Here is a 19,398-nt window from a genome sequence, read left to right as displayed (position 1 = left end):
ATCAAAATCATTTGATGACTGAGTGCCCCCAAGCCATGCCGAGCTCCTTCAACAATCAAGCATCTCTAGGATCGCCAAGTCCATTCATCCACTAAGTTCTCAACCAAGAACTACTAAGAGATGACTGAATGACCTCTACTAAGCACCTCTTGTTCAATTAAGCACCAGTCTAAGAACCCTTGAAAGAAACTACCAAGCCTTCTTCCATGAACTCCATAGTAGCCACTGAGCAAACCCAAGATGTTCCTGCATCAAATTTTTAGCACCTTGGGATATGTGCCCATGCAAAAAATAAGTTATTTTTTAATTGAGCCATAGTTTTGATGATTTATAGGGTATAGGTTGTAGGGATGATTTTATTTGTAATTTAAAGTGTTCTAGAAAAATAATTAGGTCAAAAGGCTTTACAATTTGAAAGTTATTATAGTTTTAAGTTGTTTAGAGACCCCTTAAGAACTCTTAAAAGTCAAATTTGAGGCACTAAATGACCATGTATAGGCTTGATAAATGAGATACAAGAAAATATTTTTCTTAATTCTATAGAGCACTTGGAGAGATTTTTGAAAATGTAAATGGTTCATTAATTGAAGTCCTAAGTCAAAAGTTATGCCTCCCAAAAGTTGGACTAACATTTCTAGATTCTTCTCATTTTGCACTAACATTTGATGTGTCTTCTAGAATTTTCTTCTTTGGAGGGGGATGCCAAATGGAATATTCTAAAATTTATTTCTAACCCTAAACCTAATTCAGGTTACTTAAGGCCATTTCTTGTATTGTAAAGGCAATTTTTGTGGAGTTTGGGAGAAGGTACTGCGAGAAGGGTTTTTCTCCAAAATTTGATCATATTGTAAGCCCATAAGGTATGTAGTGGAGTCTATTTTTGCTGTACTAAATATAATAGCATATCATTTCTAATTAAATTCTCCTTTTCCTATTGTGTTCATTTTATCTTGGGTTTTTCCCTCATTAGATTCAAAATTAAACTCTAAATTCTATAGTCAATACTACACTTATAGTAAACAAATGTGGTAAGAAAAATGTGTTCAAGATTTTACCTAGAAAGTTGAAACTCAAATTGATAATTTTGGTTTGTGAGATATCTTAGAAGACTATGATTGCATTACAACTTGCAAATCGTAACCCTTTCTACTATTGATGATATGATGCTTTTATAAAATCTTGGTAATTTGTACAGAGATTGAAAATTGAGAAATGAAAAAAAAATCTCATGGTCTATACAAAAATAAATTTTATAAATTGTAGAGTTAGAGTTGAGACTATATTTGATATTAACTTTTGTTATGTACATTGTATAACTAAATTATAATCTATTATGAAAAGTATGAGTATTGTTACATAATTTGGGGGGGGGGGGCGGGGGGGGGGGGAGGGGGTGGCGATAAGTTATGTCTAGTTACCCTACAATCCCTTCAAACATTCTAGTACCAATTAAAAATTTATAAACGATAGTAAAAATCACTCAATGATACCTTTCTATTAACTTTGTTAAACAATTTATCACAAATTATTAACTCAATGTCCTTGCATTACTGAGTATCAGTAAATTGTTTCAATTATAACCTAGTACTTAATTACTTATTATCAAGTTGTAGTAAGATGTAAATCATGTTAAAAAACTTGAAACACAAATAAAATTCACACAATTAACACCAAGATATTAACATGGAAATGCTATTAAGGGAAAAATGACCTAGGATCAACAACACAAAAATATTCATTCTTCTAAAGTGAGCTTTGCTAGGAGCCAACCTTGTGATAGGTTACATACACATTGTTAATATTAATCTTAGATTGGTTTTGACATAAGAGTGACAATATACTTTAAGTCATTTACTTAGTTCATGCCGAACAAGTAATACATGACAAGCATAAAGTTATTAGATAGTATATGTTGCATGACAGATATTTAGTATGATCCGAGTAACTAGTAAGTGTCGAGTCACTCAAGTGTTGAGTAAATGGTATGTGTTGAGCTATTCAGATGCCAAGTGATCAATGGATGTTGAGTTATTTAGAGGCCAAGTTACAACATTGAAGTTCTAGTTGATGTTGAGCACTAGGGACTTCAAGTGACAAGTTATACAATTTTGACATAGATGTTTGTAATGACACAAACTTCTATGTAAACCATTTTTGGGCTAACTTAAGGATTGTTTTATTATCTTTGATGATGAGAAAAAATCATAAATTTTAACCCCTATGCATTACATGCATCCAATTAGAAAAAGGGAAAGTTTAAGTTGCAATATGGGTGAATCACAACCATTGATTCACACCTAACTTTAAGTTACCTAGGTCTTCTTAAGGAAGACAAATACTAATTTTTTATGAATGCTTAAAGAGAATTCAAGAGAGTTTTCATGTGAAAATAGTCATTCATGGTGACTAAGGTGTTATGAATTGACTTACATTGCAGAATTAGTTAAAGGAGAATAGAGGAAAAGAAATTAGAAGACATCAAAGAGACATTTGATTAGAAAGGATCAAGTATACATTAGGATAGAGGTGATCTGATATCAAGCAATAGAGTGCTAACCAAAGGATCATTTTTGAGACATTTTAACAAGTGAATCAATTAAATCTCCTAACAAAGTAGTCTTAATAGGCTACTATAAATCCTTTAACAGGGTGCTTACTTCATTGTAAGTTAAAATCCTTGTACTAGGAACACTTCTAATAGGGTGTTGAAATCCTTTCAGAAGGTAAGATCTAACAATCTTGTAAGCCTTTAACAGGGTAGACCTTTTAGAGGCTATATCATGTTTCATGATAAAACATTGTAACCTTCATTGGATACATTGTATTATTGCAGTAGTGAAGATTTGTGGGTGTCATCCCCACCCCATTTTTACCTTCTCCTTGGAGGGTTTTTGGGTAACCAAATATCTTGTGTTGTACATGTGCTAAATATTTTACTTGCATGCTATGGATGTATATGTTTAGTATTTCAATTTATATGCATAGATTGTGAGATGGATGTGTGGTGAATGATTTTGAGGCTAAAAGTTTTAAGTATTGATTTATCCCCCCTTAGAGTTTACTTCCCTATTTTATTTCCATCAATTGGTATCAAAGTGTAGTTCTCTAAAAAGTAAAGCTTTGCATCTTTGAGGAAAGATCTTGAAGATGAAAGTCTACAAGTTGGGAAAGATTATTGAAAACTAGACAATTGAAATATAATTTTCTCTACATCAGCTAAATGGAGCAAGAGATCTGTTAAAGAGATTATTGAAAAGAAGGAAGGAAATTGTTATTGAAGACACACAATATCAAGAGATTGACACTACTAAATTGTTTGTAGATGGAAACACCACTAAATTTGATCTAGTAGTTGAAGATATGAAAATAATAAAACCCTAATTGAAGAAGTCAGAAATCATAAGAGAGAACAAGAAGTCCAATCAATATTTCTATGTAAGGTGACTGAGAAGAAAAAGAAAGATGAAGAGGAAAAAGTTATGATTGAAGATGAAAAAAGAATTTTGGCCAACATATTGGAAGAGAAAACATAAAAGGTAACTAGGATTGCTAACATGAAATTGGAAACTTTGGGTCAAATGATGATTGCAAATCATGAACTAAATGTAAAGGATATTAAGATCACAACACTAAAGTTACAGAATGAACAACTGAGGAATAATCTAAAAATAGAAAAGGAGTTTGTTGATAGTTTCAACAAACCTAATGAAATCATCAAGTATTTTGAACAATTGATGAGATCCCCTAGATCAAATAGTGATACTTCTAGATTGGGTTACACTAGTACTAAAGAAGGAGAATCATCCAAAAGTGGTGAAGAAAGAAGTAAAAAAGGTAAGAACTCCAAACCTACTTGTAATAATTATGGTAAGTTAGGTCATACTACTAATATTTGTAGGAGCAAGACTATAAATCACAATCCTAAGTAGAAGTTCATGGGTCATTTCTAAAAATGCAACAAACAAGGACATTAAGTACATGAGTGCAAAACCAAGATCATAAGCACACAAAAATTCGAAGGATAATACTATAACTATCAAAAGTATGGACATAGAGCATATGAGTGCAGATCCAAGCCTAAATGGTCATCAAACAAGATGACAAAGGTAAAGCACAATGGAAACTCTTATAATTGGAATTATAATACAAGGTATAGTTGTCAATATTGTCAAGAATATGGACATGTTTCTTGAAATTGCATAAGAATACATTTCAAAAGTGACTACAAAAGATGGTTGAGTCAAAACACATGTTTTAGCTATGTGAAAACTGGTCACATAAGCATAAATTTTCTAACAAGGTCAAAGAAACTGAGCAATGAGTTCAACAAAGGCAAAGGAAAGATAGATGTTGAGAATGTTAGAGATGAGATGAACAAGGCATGGAAGAGAAAGGAAGATTGCAACACATCAAGTTCAAATGGGATCACTTCACCCAATGGGTTAGGTGATCACACCTCCTCAAATTAAGCAATCATGAGGTATGCGGGACTAATATTTAAAAGGATATACTATATAGCAGTTCCAAGGACGTAGTTCTAAAAAGATTATATTTCCATGAGGACAGATGCAAAGTGTTACAAAGAATCTAGAAGAAATCTTTAAGTTTTTCTAGCTTTCATGTTACTGCCGAGCATGAAAAGTTTCACTATGGTTTTTGAGTGAAATGTTAGTTGATGCCAAAATATCAAAGGTGATAGTGTTGATTAAGTTCGTAGTGGTTTTTGAGCATAAAGAAAACTTCATGGAAGTTGAGTGAGTCAAAATCTCTATGGAAGTTGAGCTTACAACTGTGTAAGCACCAAGCATTAAATGTAAGGTTTTAAGGTCTATATGATCAATTTCTACTCATTTGACATCATTCAAATTTGAAGGAGAGCATAAAGAGTGAAAGGAAAATTGAAAGAAATCATGCCAGTGTTTGCAAGCAAGATTCAATAGTTGCTTGACACCGTCACAATAGATATTCAAAGGTATTTATCATGTGCCAAGATACACAGTTTGAATTTTTGAAAACCCTAGTTTACATAAGGGCGTCTATTTCTTTAGATCCATAGGTTAAATAGGGTAAAGAAGTTTTGGATGTGCAATTGGTAAGAAATAAGATTAGACAACTAAATTTTAAATCCATTCCTGATATTGCTTACAAGCAAGATCCATTTGGTGTATTGTCAATGATATCACCTTGAGTTTTGATGATTTAAGATGTAAGATGTTGCTACACATTTAAGGTGGGTAGCATAGGAGACATGGATATTAGGGAAATCTATGGGAAATTATGTGAAAATGGAGCATTGAAGGATGAATTCAAAATCAAAGAGAGAAAAAGGTTGACCCATTCCCTAGATTTTCCAATGTTTTCAAGAGTAAATGGAATAATATAGTTTTGAGTAGAATTCATGATAATTCTATATGGTTGGATAATGGACCAATGAAGATAAAAAATAAAATTATACATAGAGTAATAGGGTATCCAACATTTGACCAACCTAAAACATGAGAAGTGAATCTAAAGAGGTCATTGAGAAGAATACAAGGGCAGTGTGGAATAAGTGAGGCATGACAATTGATACTATCTCAGATCCCCTAATTGCATTTGCACTAAGGATAATAGCACATAAATTCTACCAATAAAGAAAGCTCAATAGTGTACCATGTATTGTTGTTGACATGGGCTATACGATAGTTAAGAAGGATTATACCTATGACCTTGCCGAGTTGTAGATGCAATAGTTGTCAGAAAATTTGGGAGCTATAAGGAAGATCAAAAGTACACAATGTAAACTTGGTTCAATTCTTGTAAATATGTTATTTTATGTACATAATACATTCACCACATTTGGTAAAGTTACATGGAAAATAAATAGATTTATTGCAATGTAGATCAATGAATTTATTAAGCAACTAGGAAATGATTTTGAGTCAGTTATGACCAGCTATTTTGAGGACTTCAAGCAACCAATGAAGAAAAGACTGAGGATACCAATTTCACTAATAGAGAAACATTTAAATGATGTTTTCTTTCTAATTGACATAATTTTGCATATTTTCAAGCTATTGTTCCAAAGGTAAGGTGGCTAAGGCCACTATGCTATGAAATCAATGTTGATGAAGCCTCTACAACAATAACAACACTACTTGCAAAAGATGCAGATGCTAAGGCTGCTACCTTTGGGAACTATGACATGGCTAAATCTAAGATAACTATGTATTTGAAGACTAACTTAGTCATTAGAAAGAAGAAAAATATTGTCAAAAAACCTAAAGAGAAATTTGTTGAAGGAGTAGATAAAGAAGAAGAAGATGATGAAGAAGAAGACATCCCAGCTCAAGTACCATTGGCCTTAACTCAAGATCAAGGATAAGACCAAGAAGATGAAGTAGAAATTGAAGAAGGTGCCAAGACAGAAGAAGCTAGTGAAGCACATGAGAAAAATAAGAGGAAAGCAAAGACCCAAGCTGCTAGCAAACCAAGGAAGGTTGTAAAACCTAAGCCTATAGTTCCCTCTATAAGAACAAGCACAACGACTACTACCAAGAAGGCTCAAGAAGAAGATGAGACAAAATAGAAAAGATGTAGACCTACTAGAAATGAAGAGGATCCTAAGAAGAGATAAAGGAGAAAATACATAGCTTCAATTGAATCTGATGAAGAGACAACAAAATCTGATGACAACAACCAATTTCAAGTGGTAAGTCACCATCCTTCTTTAGATTTGGAAAATATATGTGAGAACATAAGAAATAATGTTGATTTATTTGGTCTCAAACATATTAAATTTGATGCACTTGAAAAAGTTGAGATGAACCAAGTAGAGGAGTCAATATATGCCATGATAGCAACATTTAAAAAAATTCCAATTGAGATTGGCAACTCACTACACAAAGACCTATATAGTGGTATAGTCTAAACATAGAAAGACAAATTAGAGAGACTACACTTGCACAAGTGATGCTATAATTGGATAGGGAACAATGTCCAAGGCATTAAAGAAGCATATTGTAAAATTTGCACCGAAATATATGACATTCTACATATTGCAGACCAAGGTTAAGGATGTTGTGCAAAAGATTACTTTGATTTGGAAATCATTATATGGTTTGACAACACCCAACGAAATTATGTAGACACCTATTGAGATAGGTGAGGAAAAATATGAGTAGCAATAGGTAACTAAGGTAATCAAAATTGACACTAAGATAGTTACACAAGAGGAAGGCACTAAAACACATGAAGATACATAGGCACCAATTGAGAAAGAGCAAAAAATAGAACAGAGTGTGCAAGATACACTAGTGTCGAGTGCTAGTCCTCCACATGAGGTGAATATAGAAAGTGATAATTTAAAGATAAAGGATTTTTCTAATAATATCACTCAAAACATTAATCTCCTCATAGAGAATGACTTGAGAAGATACTGGTTGAGTCCACTACCTAGGCCAACCTTTGTGAAAATCCTATACTGGTGAGTGTTGATAAAATTGAGAAGGTAGAAAAAGAATCTATAGGGGAGGAAGTATATACTAAAGAGACACCTATAACCCCTCCTCAATTCACATTAATGCAACCAACATTACCTATTGTGGTATATCAAAGGAAGGAGACAAAAACTTCCATTGTTAGTGCATTGATGCAAAGTACTACAATCTCAATCAATATAAAGGAAAGTGAAAATGAAAAGGATGAGACAGTTGTAGATCATAAAGATGGGATAGAAAAGAATGAAGGAACACAAGTTCTAATAGGTTAGGTAGATACTCCCACACCTACAACACAATATCAAGGTGCATCTGTGAATGTAGAGAAGGGAAAGGAAAAGACTAAAGAGCTAGGTATGACTACAGAACTTGAGGAGCAATTAGCAATACAAAACATTGGTAAATTTACTAGAAATTGCTACTCCTCCTAGTCAAGCTCTTCATAGGCCGAGTATAGAAGCTATACCCCTAAAATCATCATGATCAAGTCTGAGGACATTCAAGAAAGCTAAAGTTATATCATTTGTTGATGTGAACTTGGATGAAGTGATTGATTTTCCCAAGTTTGATTATGCAACCATCATTATTGAGGAAATGGGCATACATTAGGATTCTCTTGCAAAGAAGAAGAATCAAGAACTGCTTAGATAGGAGTATAGGCAACAGAAAGCTTTGATAGATATCAAGGGAATTTTTCTTGATGCATTTAGCCTATTAGCACTAGAAGCAAAAAAGCTGATCATAAGAGTAGCCAACCAACTTAGTGGAGAAGCTAAATGACATAGAACTAGATTCAAATATAAAACTATTTGAATGGTTTGAAAGGAAGTTTTAGCATAAGGTTGATGAAAAGATATCAAGTGCTATTGCACTATCATAGGTTGAGTTAGCAACCAAAATTGATAGCGTAAAGAAGGTACTAGAGAACATTTTCTATTTGTACACCAAATTGTGTAATACCACACTCTTCACACAAGAAATAAGGACCCACATACTAAGTTTGGAGAGTCATATATAGTCATCTAGTATAACTCTGGAAAAGTCTCTAGCTTAGAGTGAGAAACATTTTAGAAACCTCCTCAACTACTAGAGTCAATTAGAAGTATTACAAATAGATGAAGCAAACATCAAGGCTAAAATGATTAGCATCTAGTCCATTCTGACTCCACATATAGAGATATTGTACAAGGAACTATCCTTTAAAGAAACACTCATGAAGATTTGAATATTTCTACTCATGAAGGCTTAGTCTACCTTGTTGCCAAGCTAGCCATCCAGATCAAGTCATTGGAGGTAGCTTGTGATAATTGAGATGCAACTTTGAAAATAATGCTAGAGGTCCAAAATCATTTTTGGACAAATACACTCTCAGTGTATAACCCTTTGACATAAGTTTCAAAATGAGGGAGATTAGAGAAATAGGGGAGAAAAGAAATAAGAAATAATAAGAAGTATAGGGGAGATACTATTTTTTGAAGAAAAGAGATGTCAATAACAAAAATATAGTACATCTACTTAGTAAGGAGGAATAATTTTGGTTTGGATATAGAACAACACAATCAACTTAGGGGAAGTTATTGAATTTTGAGGTGTTATTGATGAGTCATAAGCTTTTGCAAAATTTTGAAGTTTTTGAAGTTTTGTATGTATATAGATATTATTTGAGTTATGCTTGAAAGGCTAAAAGTTATTTATAGATGATCAAGTGTTTTTCCACTCATGTCAAATGGGGAGATTTTTACTCAGATAGGTTTTGACATATGAGTGGAAATATACTTAATTCATTTACTTAATTCATGCCAAACAAGTAATACATGCCAAGCATAGAGTTGTGAGATAGTATATGTTGAGCGACAAATATTTAGTATGAGTCGAGTAACTAGTAAGTGCCTAGTCACTCAAGTGCCGAGCTGATGGTATGTGTCGAGCTATTTAGATTCCAAGTGACTAATGGATGCTGAGTCATTTATAGGCTAATTACAACATTGAAGTTGTAGTTGATGCTGAGCATCATGGACTTCAAGTGTTGAGTTACATAGTTTTTACATAGATGTTTGTAATGGCACAAAATTCTATGTAAACAATTTTTGGCCTAACTTAAAGATTGTTTTATGATCTTTGATGATGAGGAAAAATCTTAAATGTAAATCCCTATGCATTACATGCATCTAATCAGAAAAGGGGAAGGTTTAAGTGGCAATATGGGTGAATCACAACTGCTGATTCATACCTAACCCTAAGTCACCTAGGTCTTCTTAAGGAAGATAAACCCTAATTTTTTTACAAATGATTAAAGAGAATTGAAGAGAGTTTTCATGCATAAACAAAGCACTCATGGTGACTAAGGTCTAATGAATTGAGTTACATTGCAGAATCAATTAAAGAAGAACATAGGAAAATGAATTAGAAGACAACAAAGAGACATTTGATCATAAAGGATCAAGTATACATCAAGATAGAGGTAATTTGACATCAAGAAATAGAGTGCTAAACAAAGGATCATTACTGAGACATTTTAATAGGTGAATTAGTTAAATCTCCTAATAGAGTAGTCTTAATAGGCTATTGTGAATTCTTTAACAAGGTGCTTACTTCATTGTAAGATAAATTCCTCTTACCAGGCACACTTCTAAAAGGGTGTTGAAATAATTTAATAGGGTAAGATCTAACAATATTGTAAGCCTTTAATAGGGTAGACCTTTCATAGGACAGATCATGTTTCATGATCAAACATTCTAACCTTCATTAGATACACTTTATTACTGTATAGTGAAGACTTATAGGTGTCATCCCACCCTAGTTTTACCTTCTCCTTGGAGGGTTTTTGAGTAACCAAATATCTTATGTCATACATGTGTTGAATATTTTACTTTCATGCTATGGATGTATATGTTTAATTTGGTATTTCAATTTATATGCAGTGTGTGAGATGGATGTGTGGTAAATGATTTTGAGGTTGAAAGTTTTAAGCACTGATTGACCATTCCCCCCTGCCCTCCTTAGAGTTTACTTCCCTATTGTATTTCTAATAGTTAATGTGGCCTTATTAGAGGATTTTCCCAAAGAATCATCTATACCTTATCACTCCTTGTGCTAGACTAAAGAGTGGTCTTTATTTAAAGGACTTACAAAGACCAATAATTGATGCTACCATATAGGATTTTACATACTTGTTAGGACCACTCAGTTCTTCCAAGAGTTTCTTCTATAATGGTTAGAACGTAATAGTATAAAATGATCTGTTAGAATAGAAAATACCTTTTCCTTTTTAGACCTCCATTCCTTTCTCTTTCTTCTTCTCCTCTATCACTCACTTGGCTAATTCACTCTTTCACCAACTCCAACTTTTCTTTTTCCTTTCTCTGCATTACTCAGTTTACCTTTGACTATTTTCCTTCACAATACTTCACATTCATGCCAATATCATCTTTAACATCAATGAATTCAATCATGATAAGTAGCCTAAAACTATCTCCAACATCTCTTTAATAGTACTCTCCATAGTTCTAGATTCTTCCATCTTTTTTTTCTTAATCAGATCATCGATCTTATGTTTGTAATGAAATTTATTTATACAATGAATTTAGATACATAGAAAATATAATCTTGCATAGAAATTTTTGCTCATCCTCATCCTTCTTCATTTTCTATCATCATATCTTCATTGAATTTTCCTAGTCATAGATTTTGTAACAAAATTTGATTCATGCCTTGGATCCTCTCAAAATTTCCAAATTTGATTAAAAGCTACTTTGAGAATCCAAAATTTTAAACTTATTCTTCCAGATATTACTCGATTAACATATAATTCACTTGGGTAATACAGAACTCAATTAATAGTGAACTTCTTGGGCAACACTATCTTGCCAACTTGCTATACTTGGTGACACCTACAGTCGCTCTTTACATTACAACTTTATATGATTATAAAATAATCAAATGAACATTACATTATCATTGATTGACTCATTCAAGTATCTATTGAATGCCTACATAACAAGTGTCTAACTTATCAACATACTTTCTTTAAATCCTTTTCATCAATCAAATGATATGGTACTCTATTGAATTATCATAATGTCTAATCAACTAATACTTGACATCAATGAAAACATAAAAAGTGATATGAATCTTTTACATTACATTCATAGCATTATTAGTTTGACAATCTCCATAGGCTAATAATCTCCCAATTATCTCTAGGACTAACAAAAATATCAATTAGGGATAGTAGTTATATTATAGTATGGAATTAACTTTACTAATTATTACTAATTTTTGAAGAGTTAGAGAATTCTTTTTGAAGACTTATTTTTTGGGGAAATTTTGAAAAAGAAGATGAGTGTTTTTAAAATTGGCCCAAAATACATTTTTAGTCATTGATCTTTGATGATCTAGTGGTGGTTGGTGCATTGATCATTGCCTCTATATTGTAGACAATAAATGATATAGATGCACATCACCACACCACATCATAATAAAATTATGAATGGTGATTAGTCACACTTGATACGTGTATGCCACATATCTTCTTTCTAGGTAATTTGGGAAAACAAGTCAAATGTTGCCAACATTGACTCAAAATACATCTAAAGCCATATTTGATCTTTATTGACTGAACAATGGTTAACACTTTCCTTTTTTGTTATAATGTAAATGACGTTTATGTCATGTCACCACATGTCACTATGCTATTTACCTAAATAAATAGTGATTAGTCATACTTGATATGTGTATGCCACATGTCTTCTCTTTGAGGTCATTTGGGGAAAAAGTTGACTTCTATTAAAATTGACCCAAAATACATCTCAAGTCATTGATCTTTAATCATCCAAAGGTAGCTAGGGTGTCCCCTTTATAATATTAACACTTGTGACATTATACAAATTATAATATTAATTTTTACTATAATAATAACAAAATTATATTTGATAGAACTATAAATATTTTAAACTTAATTAGATCACTTTATTGATTAGGAGTTGGATACTAAGCTATTGAACTAATAATACTTAGATATATAAACAAATTTTGATTGTTGTAGTTAGTAAGTTACAAGTAAAAGAATAATTGGTATTATTCATAAGATAAATAATATTGTATATATATATATATATATATATATATATATATATATATATAATATTGGCCAATTTAAGATATTTAATTATCATATTTTAAATTAAAATAATGAAAACAAAAAAAACCCTTATAAATTGTTGTGGTCCCACAACACACGCCCCATTTCGATTGAAATGGGGATCCCCTACTTTATTTTTTTGGTTAGTTTGAACCCTAGTTTGGGGTTCAAGTCCTTTTTGGGGTTCTACCTAGTGTCTTAGTTCTCATTTGGGTCTTGACAGAGAAACCTAGAGGTCGAGGGATCAAAATTTTCAAGGAATAGTCATTTGGAAAAATGTAGTGCACCAAGCACACCTTCCTAGGTGCGTTGATGCACCAAGACTTATTATTTGCACATGTTTATGTGTAGTTGCACAGTTGTGCATAAGATTCCACCATGGGTCTATAGAAGGGGGGGGGTCCCCTCCCTTCTTACCATTTTCCTTGTCTAGTTTGTAATTGATGAGATCTTCGAGCTCATTAGGCATTGCTCCTCACCTCTGTAGGTTCACCTCCCCATCTTCATGCCCTGCAAAAACACTTAAAACAAATGTTAGAATATCCTAAGGTGCATAGTAGCACACCTAATTAGGTGTGCTATTGTGTACCTTAGAAAATCCATAAAAAACATGCATAAAAAACATAAAAACAACAATACAATAAGCCTAAGTTAAAGTGTGCATCAACACACCTAATTAGGTGCATTGATGCACACCTTAAAAAGACTTTAGAACAAACCGTTTTCCACCCAAGTGAGGTGCAGATCAATGCACCTTATTTTAAGGGTTTGACTATGGTAAAGGCACACCATGCACACTTATTAGGTGTGCTAGGTGTGCCATTTCTTTTTTTGTGAGTGTAAAATCAAGCTTTTCTATGTTTTTTGGGCATCTAGTTTTTAAGGATTTTATTTGAGATATTATTAGGGTGTGAATTAGCCATATTTCCTTAATTCTAGACTAATGCACATACTTTTTTTGTAGATATAATGGCATCTTCCTCATCTTCCCTTGGCAAGAAAATGGCACTAAAACCAATAGTGTTTAAGTTTCAGGGTGTTTTGACAAAATTGTGATTTCAAGATGACAACTCAAAGATAAGAGATATAGATTTGGGACACACAAATTTGGGATAATTCTTGAAGATATGCAACAAACCCACTAAGAGGTCCCAAATGATCTTTGCACTTATCTGGTTAGAGCTCATCAATGCAACATCACACTCGGTATTGGTGCAATCTTTAGAACATATTATGATACTTGCAGATCATTTTCTCCCCAAGGAGAGGGTTGTAAAGAGAATAATGGAAGAGATCATTCTAGATCTCTAACCCAAGAACATCAAGAAAGTGTTTCATCTCTTGAGGGTAGATCAATCCATTAGGCTAACCTATGAGCAAGCAAAGAGGTTGTATTGGGAACACATTGAAGAGGCTTTTGAGATTATTCAATCATCATACCTCATAGAGAAAAATCCTCTGGGAAAGAAAATTGGGAAAGTAGACATGACAAGAGGATATATGAAGGAGGAAATTAGATAATCAATCATACTCTTGAGTAGAGTAATGGGTTTTTCGGCAGCCAGACACCTGAACATTTTCATGGTGCACTTCATTGAAATAATAAAGAAAGTATAAATGCCGTTAGATTGGGCTTATACTCTTAGTTAGAATTTTGGTGAGTAGTTAGTAGCAATTAAGAACAATAGGAAATTTTATATGACTTCATATTTGCTATACCTGCTAGCTATGAGAGCAATAGATTATCCAGGGTTCTATAAGAGGGGTAACATGCAGGATGCCAATACATGACCATATATTGTATACCCATAGCTAGTGAAGAAGAGAAGAGGCTTTTAGAGAAAAAAAAAAAAAAAAAAAAAGAATTGTTAATTATGCTTTCATCTTCATGATAATTTGGTTCATAGAAAGGGATTATGCAAAGAGAATTTTAGAGGAGGCAGCTACAAAAATGTCACTAGTCAGAGCCTACTACATCCAATTCCAAAATTCATGTATTTGAGGGTAGTGGGTACAACTATTAACCTTAAGAAGCTCCCTAGATACCCTAGTGATAGACTCATCCTCTTGGAGATATCCTAACAACTCTTTTCTGCATATGATAGAGTTTGAAAGTAACATAATATATGTTGGACATGGCCTATGACTATAGGATCTTTTTAGGTGGATCAAAGACAAGAAATTCCACCTTTTGAGTATGAATGGGATCAATATCCCTTGAAAGACTATAATTCTCCTTGGCCATATTTAGATAATATTGGGAGAGTGCAATACTTAGCGGGTGAAGCATTCCAACATGAAGAAGCTATTAAGGATCATTGGATGAATGCAACAAATGACTATGATGTCCATATCAGGGATTATTGTAGGATGACTTTGTATTTGGTAGAAAAGGCCTTGAAGATAAATATTCCATTGAAGATACTACAATAAGACTCAGAGGAGTTGCTTGATCCATTTTTCAATAGGGACAAGATTGGTGAATGACCTATTATAAATGTCAAGGTTGACAAAGAAGAGAACTCAAATATTAATCACAGGGCAAGGCATATCAACAAATTGATGTAGGATTGGATCAAGAAACCCTTCAAACTTGATCTAATTATAGAAATAGTGATCTTTCATGCACAATCCCATCTAGCCAAAGGTAGAGGGAACAAGGTCACCATTCCTACATTTACAACTCAGTCACCAATAAGGCTAGAGATGATGCACCAACTCGATAGGCTAGTTGGTTATTATAGAGTTCAAAAGAGTAAAGGAAAGGGAAAGAGGAAGAGGAATTCTTCCCAATGAGACAAACCTAAAGAGGGAGAGATTCTGGTGCCTCTATAGCAAGGAGAGGAAAATACACAAGGGCCAAAGAGTATGGAAGACACACTAGCTCAAGGTGATCCTCAATTGCTGCCAGTTGCACCAAGCCAAAAAAAAATAGAAATTGAGATACAAGAGGTTTCCCCACCTCAAAAAATAGAGCAAGCCCCCCCTTTAGTGCCAAAAAGAAGGAAGATTACGACTCTGGTGAAGCAAAGACAAGAGGTGATCAAGAAAGTGATCCCTTTTTTGTCAATTCCCAAACCTATTCTAGAAGAGGTAGAAGAATAGGATGATGAAGATGATCTACCTTTGAGTTAGAGGACTTGGCTAGCTAGAGCTACAAAGCAAGAATGAAGGAGAAGCTCTATGGTTACACCACCATCTATCCTAGATGAACCCATGTAGACCACCACATTAGCGGATGAGATGCAACAATGGATTGATGAGTAGGATGTGGAGGGCACTAATGTCTTTAAGATGCCAAATTTTGACTTTATGCCTGTGGGTATTAAGTTGGTTGGGGACAAGATCAGAGACACACCCACCAATCAACCTCAATAGGAGGATTGGACTTAGAGGCCCCGTGAATTACAAGGACCTGAGATAGTTCTAAAATCCCAACTATAAGTCACATTTTGTGTAGACAAGGGATTGACTACCCCTCTTCCTTCAAGTGTAGAAAATGAATAGGTCCAAATGGAACATCAAGAAGAGCCACAACAAGTATTCACTGAGGAAGTGTCAAAAGAAGGATTAGAAAGTGAACAACCATAGAAAACTTCTCAAGACACAGAGGTGGGGATTTTGGACTCCACAAAAACAAAGACTCCCAATGTGGGTCCCTCATAGAAGGAGAAGACTCTAGAAAGGAGTGATAAGGAGAAAGGCATTGTAGAAAAAACTCCTTCATTCTCTAAAGGAAAATTATTGATGGAGCATATTCCAAGGTGGCTTAGAAAAGAAGTAATAAGAAATAAGAAGGAATAGTTCACTATTGAATAGGAGGATAGAATGGAATTGATAGAAGTTCTAAGGAAACCCGATTCACCTCCACATGATTTGCAAGCACTAGCCTTTGTCATGAGTGATCAAAATCAAGACCCTTTTAATTACATGGCTATCCCTCCTCCAAAATCAAATGTTGAAGAACTGACTCCTAGGGATTATCAGATCTAGGAGGTTATGCTTGGGAAGCCAACCTTGGAAACTGCAAAGTTGATGGCTATGATAGGGATGAAGGAAGTTTTAAGGAGCCTAGAATAGGATAGGGTAGAATTGATAACACTTTAGTGATAGAATGAGATCCTTAAGGGATATTTGAGCAAATTTGTTGGCCCTTTGGATCCCATTAACCTTGAAGAGACTTTAAATGCAATAATTTAGAGAAGGGATAGGGGAGAAGTGCAATTAGACCCATTTTTGAATGCTTGTTAGCAACGGTAGGAAAGTTTTGAGGAGAAAGGCATACTAATTATCCAAGGGAATCTTAAGTTATTACATGTTATGTAGTAGAATGTGGATAAGTTGGTAGCAATTTTGAACCATGATTTTGGCTTAATGGATAAGATGCATACTTGGGGAAAGGATCTATAGGCATTACAGGCAATCAAAGGTCAGAGGTGTCGAATGTTAATGGATGTATATATAGCTAAGGAGATAGATAAGATAGATGATTGGATTAAGAAGATAGTAGATAATAATAAAGTAATGAAATCATTACATGCAGAGGTTCATAAGCTCAAGGACCAAGCCTGAGAGAAAATTTTGGAAGCCAAGAAACACTATAGTGATGCATGTTTGGACATCTTTGAAGATGATTCATGAGAGAAATTAATACCTATAGAGGTAGTAGTTCAAAGATTTTGGAAAATTTTTGATGAGGTTTCTAATGATGAGGATATCCGATAGACATTTAGAATAGAGGAAGGTTTGTTAGAGCTTGATAGAAAACTCAAAGATTTTGCCAAAACATGTATAGAGGTGGATAACTATAGGCAAAAAGTGAAGATAAATATAATGCCTTAGATTTACTAGATGTGATATAGGTCACTGAGATAATTGAGAAATTCAAGTGAAAATATCCAGACATAGCTCTAGGATAAAGGGGAACAAAACGCAGATGCTAGAATTTCAATTTTGACAATTGGTGAAAATTTCCATTTTTTGGCCTTTGAGGTGCATTGCTACACTAGGTGCACCATGTACACCTAGTGTGCTACTGCAATGGTGCGCTTTTTGCAACATTGTTTTTGGAGATTTTGAAGAAGTTAGAGGTGCATTGACATTTAACTACTAGTTCCAAAATTGGAGCTTTCCATGCATCGAAAACACATTCTGATAGCTGTTTAACTCTGACAGACACCTAGTAAAGATGGAGCTTCTATTTTTAGCACTTCCAAACATTCTTACATTAATTGAAGGCTCTCTTCTTCTTATTTTCTCATGATTTCTTTATTTTATGATATGTAAAGGCTCATGCATCCAATTAATGATATAAAATGGATGGATTCCTACTTAGCAACATTTAGATAGATAGTTTGTACATAAATAGATTTGTTTTATTAGTTTAAAGCATATGATTGCGTAAAGATAATGCACCATCTATTCTATACAGTGAGATGTTATGATCCACCAAGCTAGACTAAAGTTGTTGCCTACTCTGGCACCTCTCCTAAAGAAAAAACTCTAAGGCTATGGCCATGTCCTATTGTTCAGGTCATTCTTGCCCTACCATTCTATAGGTAGGTCCCTACCATTCTATAGGCATTCGAGAAGGTCGTCCCACTACGAGTACAGTTGTAGATCCTCCAGCAGAGGCCCTCATTTTGGGAGGTGGTCCTACATTGCCCTAGGCCAGGATATCTCACTCTCAGCACAAACTAAGGAGATGATTTCTTATAAATATAGGATTGTAATATGTAATCAAGGTCACTATTATTTTGCAATTATATATGCTTTTGGTGCTTGCATTTGGAGTGTAGTGATTCTTGCCTAAGTGTGTTATGTTTTGTGAATGTATTTTCATGGAATGTGATTGAACCAAAAGTTTATTGCATTATTTCTGGCTGTGCAATCTTTTAATTATGGTGTTTGCTACACTTTTACAAATTCTATTGACATATCTAGTGCAAGAAGAGATCACCCATTTTGTTCCTACATAGCTTTTTGTCTCGCATGAGCGTACTTTTCGTGGCCTTGCAATTTGGTGAAAACTAAAACATCTTACAGTTGCTAGATTCTCATCGATGATTACATTAGTGGAATTAAGGAAGCACTACTCCTACTTTCATTGGTTACCCACTGATCTTTTTGAAAGCTTAACTCATAGACGTGTTGTTTTCGTGGTTTATGTCAGTTAGGATTTATTTTTCATGTTATTTGCATAAACTTGTTGTCACCCTATCTTTTCTATTTTCTTTACTAACCCCTTGTTAAACTAGGAATTCATATTAGTTGCATTGTTAAATTGTATTCATTGAAAAATAGAAAAATATAAAAAATATAGTTTTTTTTGTGTGTTTTATTCTTTTGAAGCAACGAACAAATTCTACATCTTATCTGAAGTTATCAAAACCATCAAAGGCCTCTTTCTGAACTCTCACATTTATCTTCAATCGATTGGATTCCAATAGGTTGCAAGATCACCTAGAACCTTGGAGTTGATTCCGCAAGATTGACTTTTCAAGAGAGGAGTTTGAAAAGATTCGTATCATTAAGCATCATACAAAATGAGAACTCAAAATAAATGTAAGCATTTAAATTTTTTAAGATTACATGACAATAACATATTCTTAGTTCTATTTTATTTTTAAAAAGATTAATAAATAATAATATTATTATATTTATATAATAAAATGATAGAATAGTTCTTAAATATATTATAATATTTCTAATTTTTAAAATAAAATAGTTTTCACCCTATTAGAGGATTTAACACTTACAACTAAGGACTCTATTAAGAGA

Source organism: Cupressus sempervirens, chromosome 1 (assembly GCF_028749045.1).
Source record: "Cupressus sempervirens isolate cs-2001-9-10 chromosome 1, ASM2874904v1, whole genome shotgun sequence".
In the NCBI taxonomy this organism is placed as follows: domain Eukaryota; kingdom Viridiplantae; phylum Streptophyta; class Pinopsida; order Cupressales; family Cupressaceae; genus Cupressus; species Cupressus sempervirens.
This window is presented reverse-complemented; position numbering follows the sequence as displayed.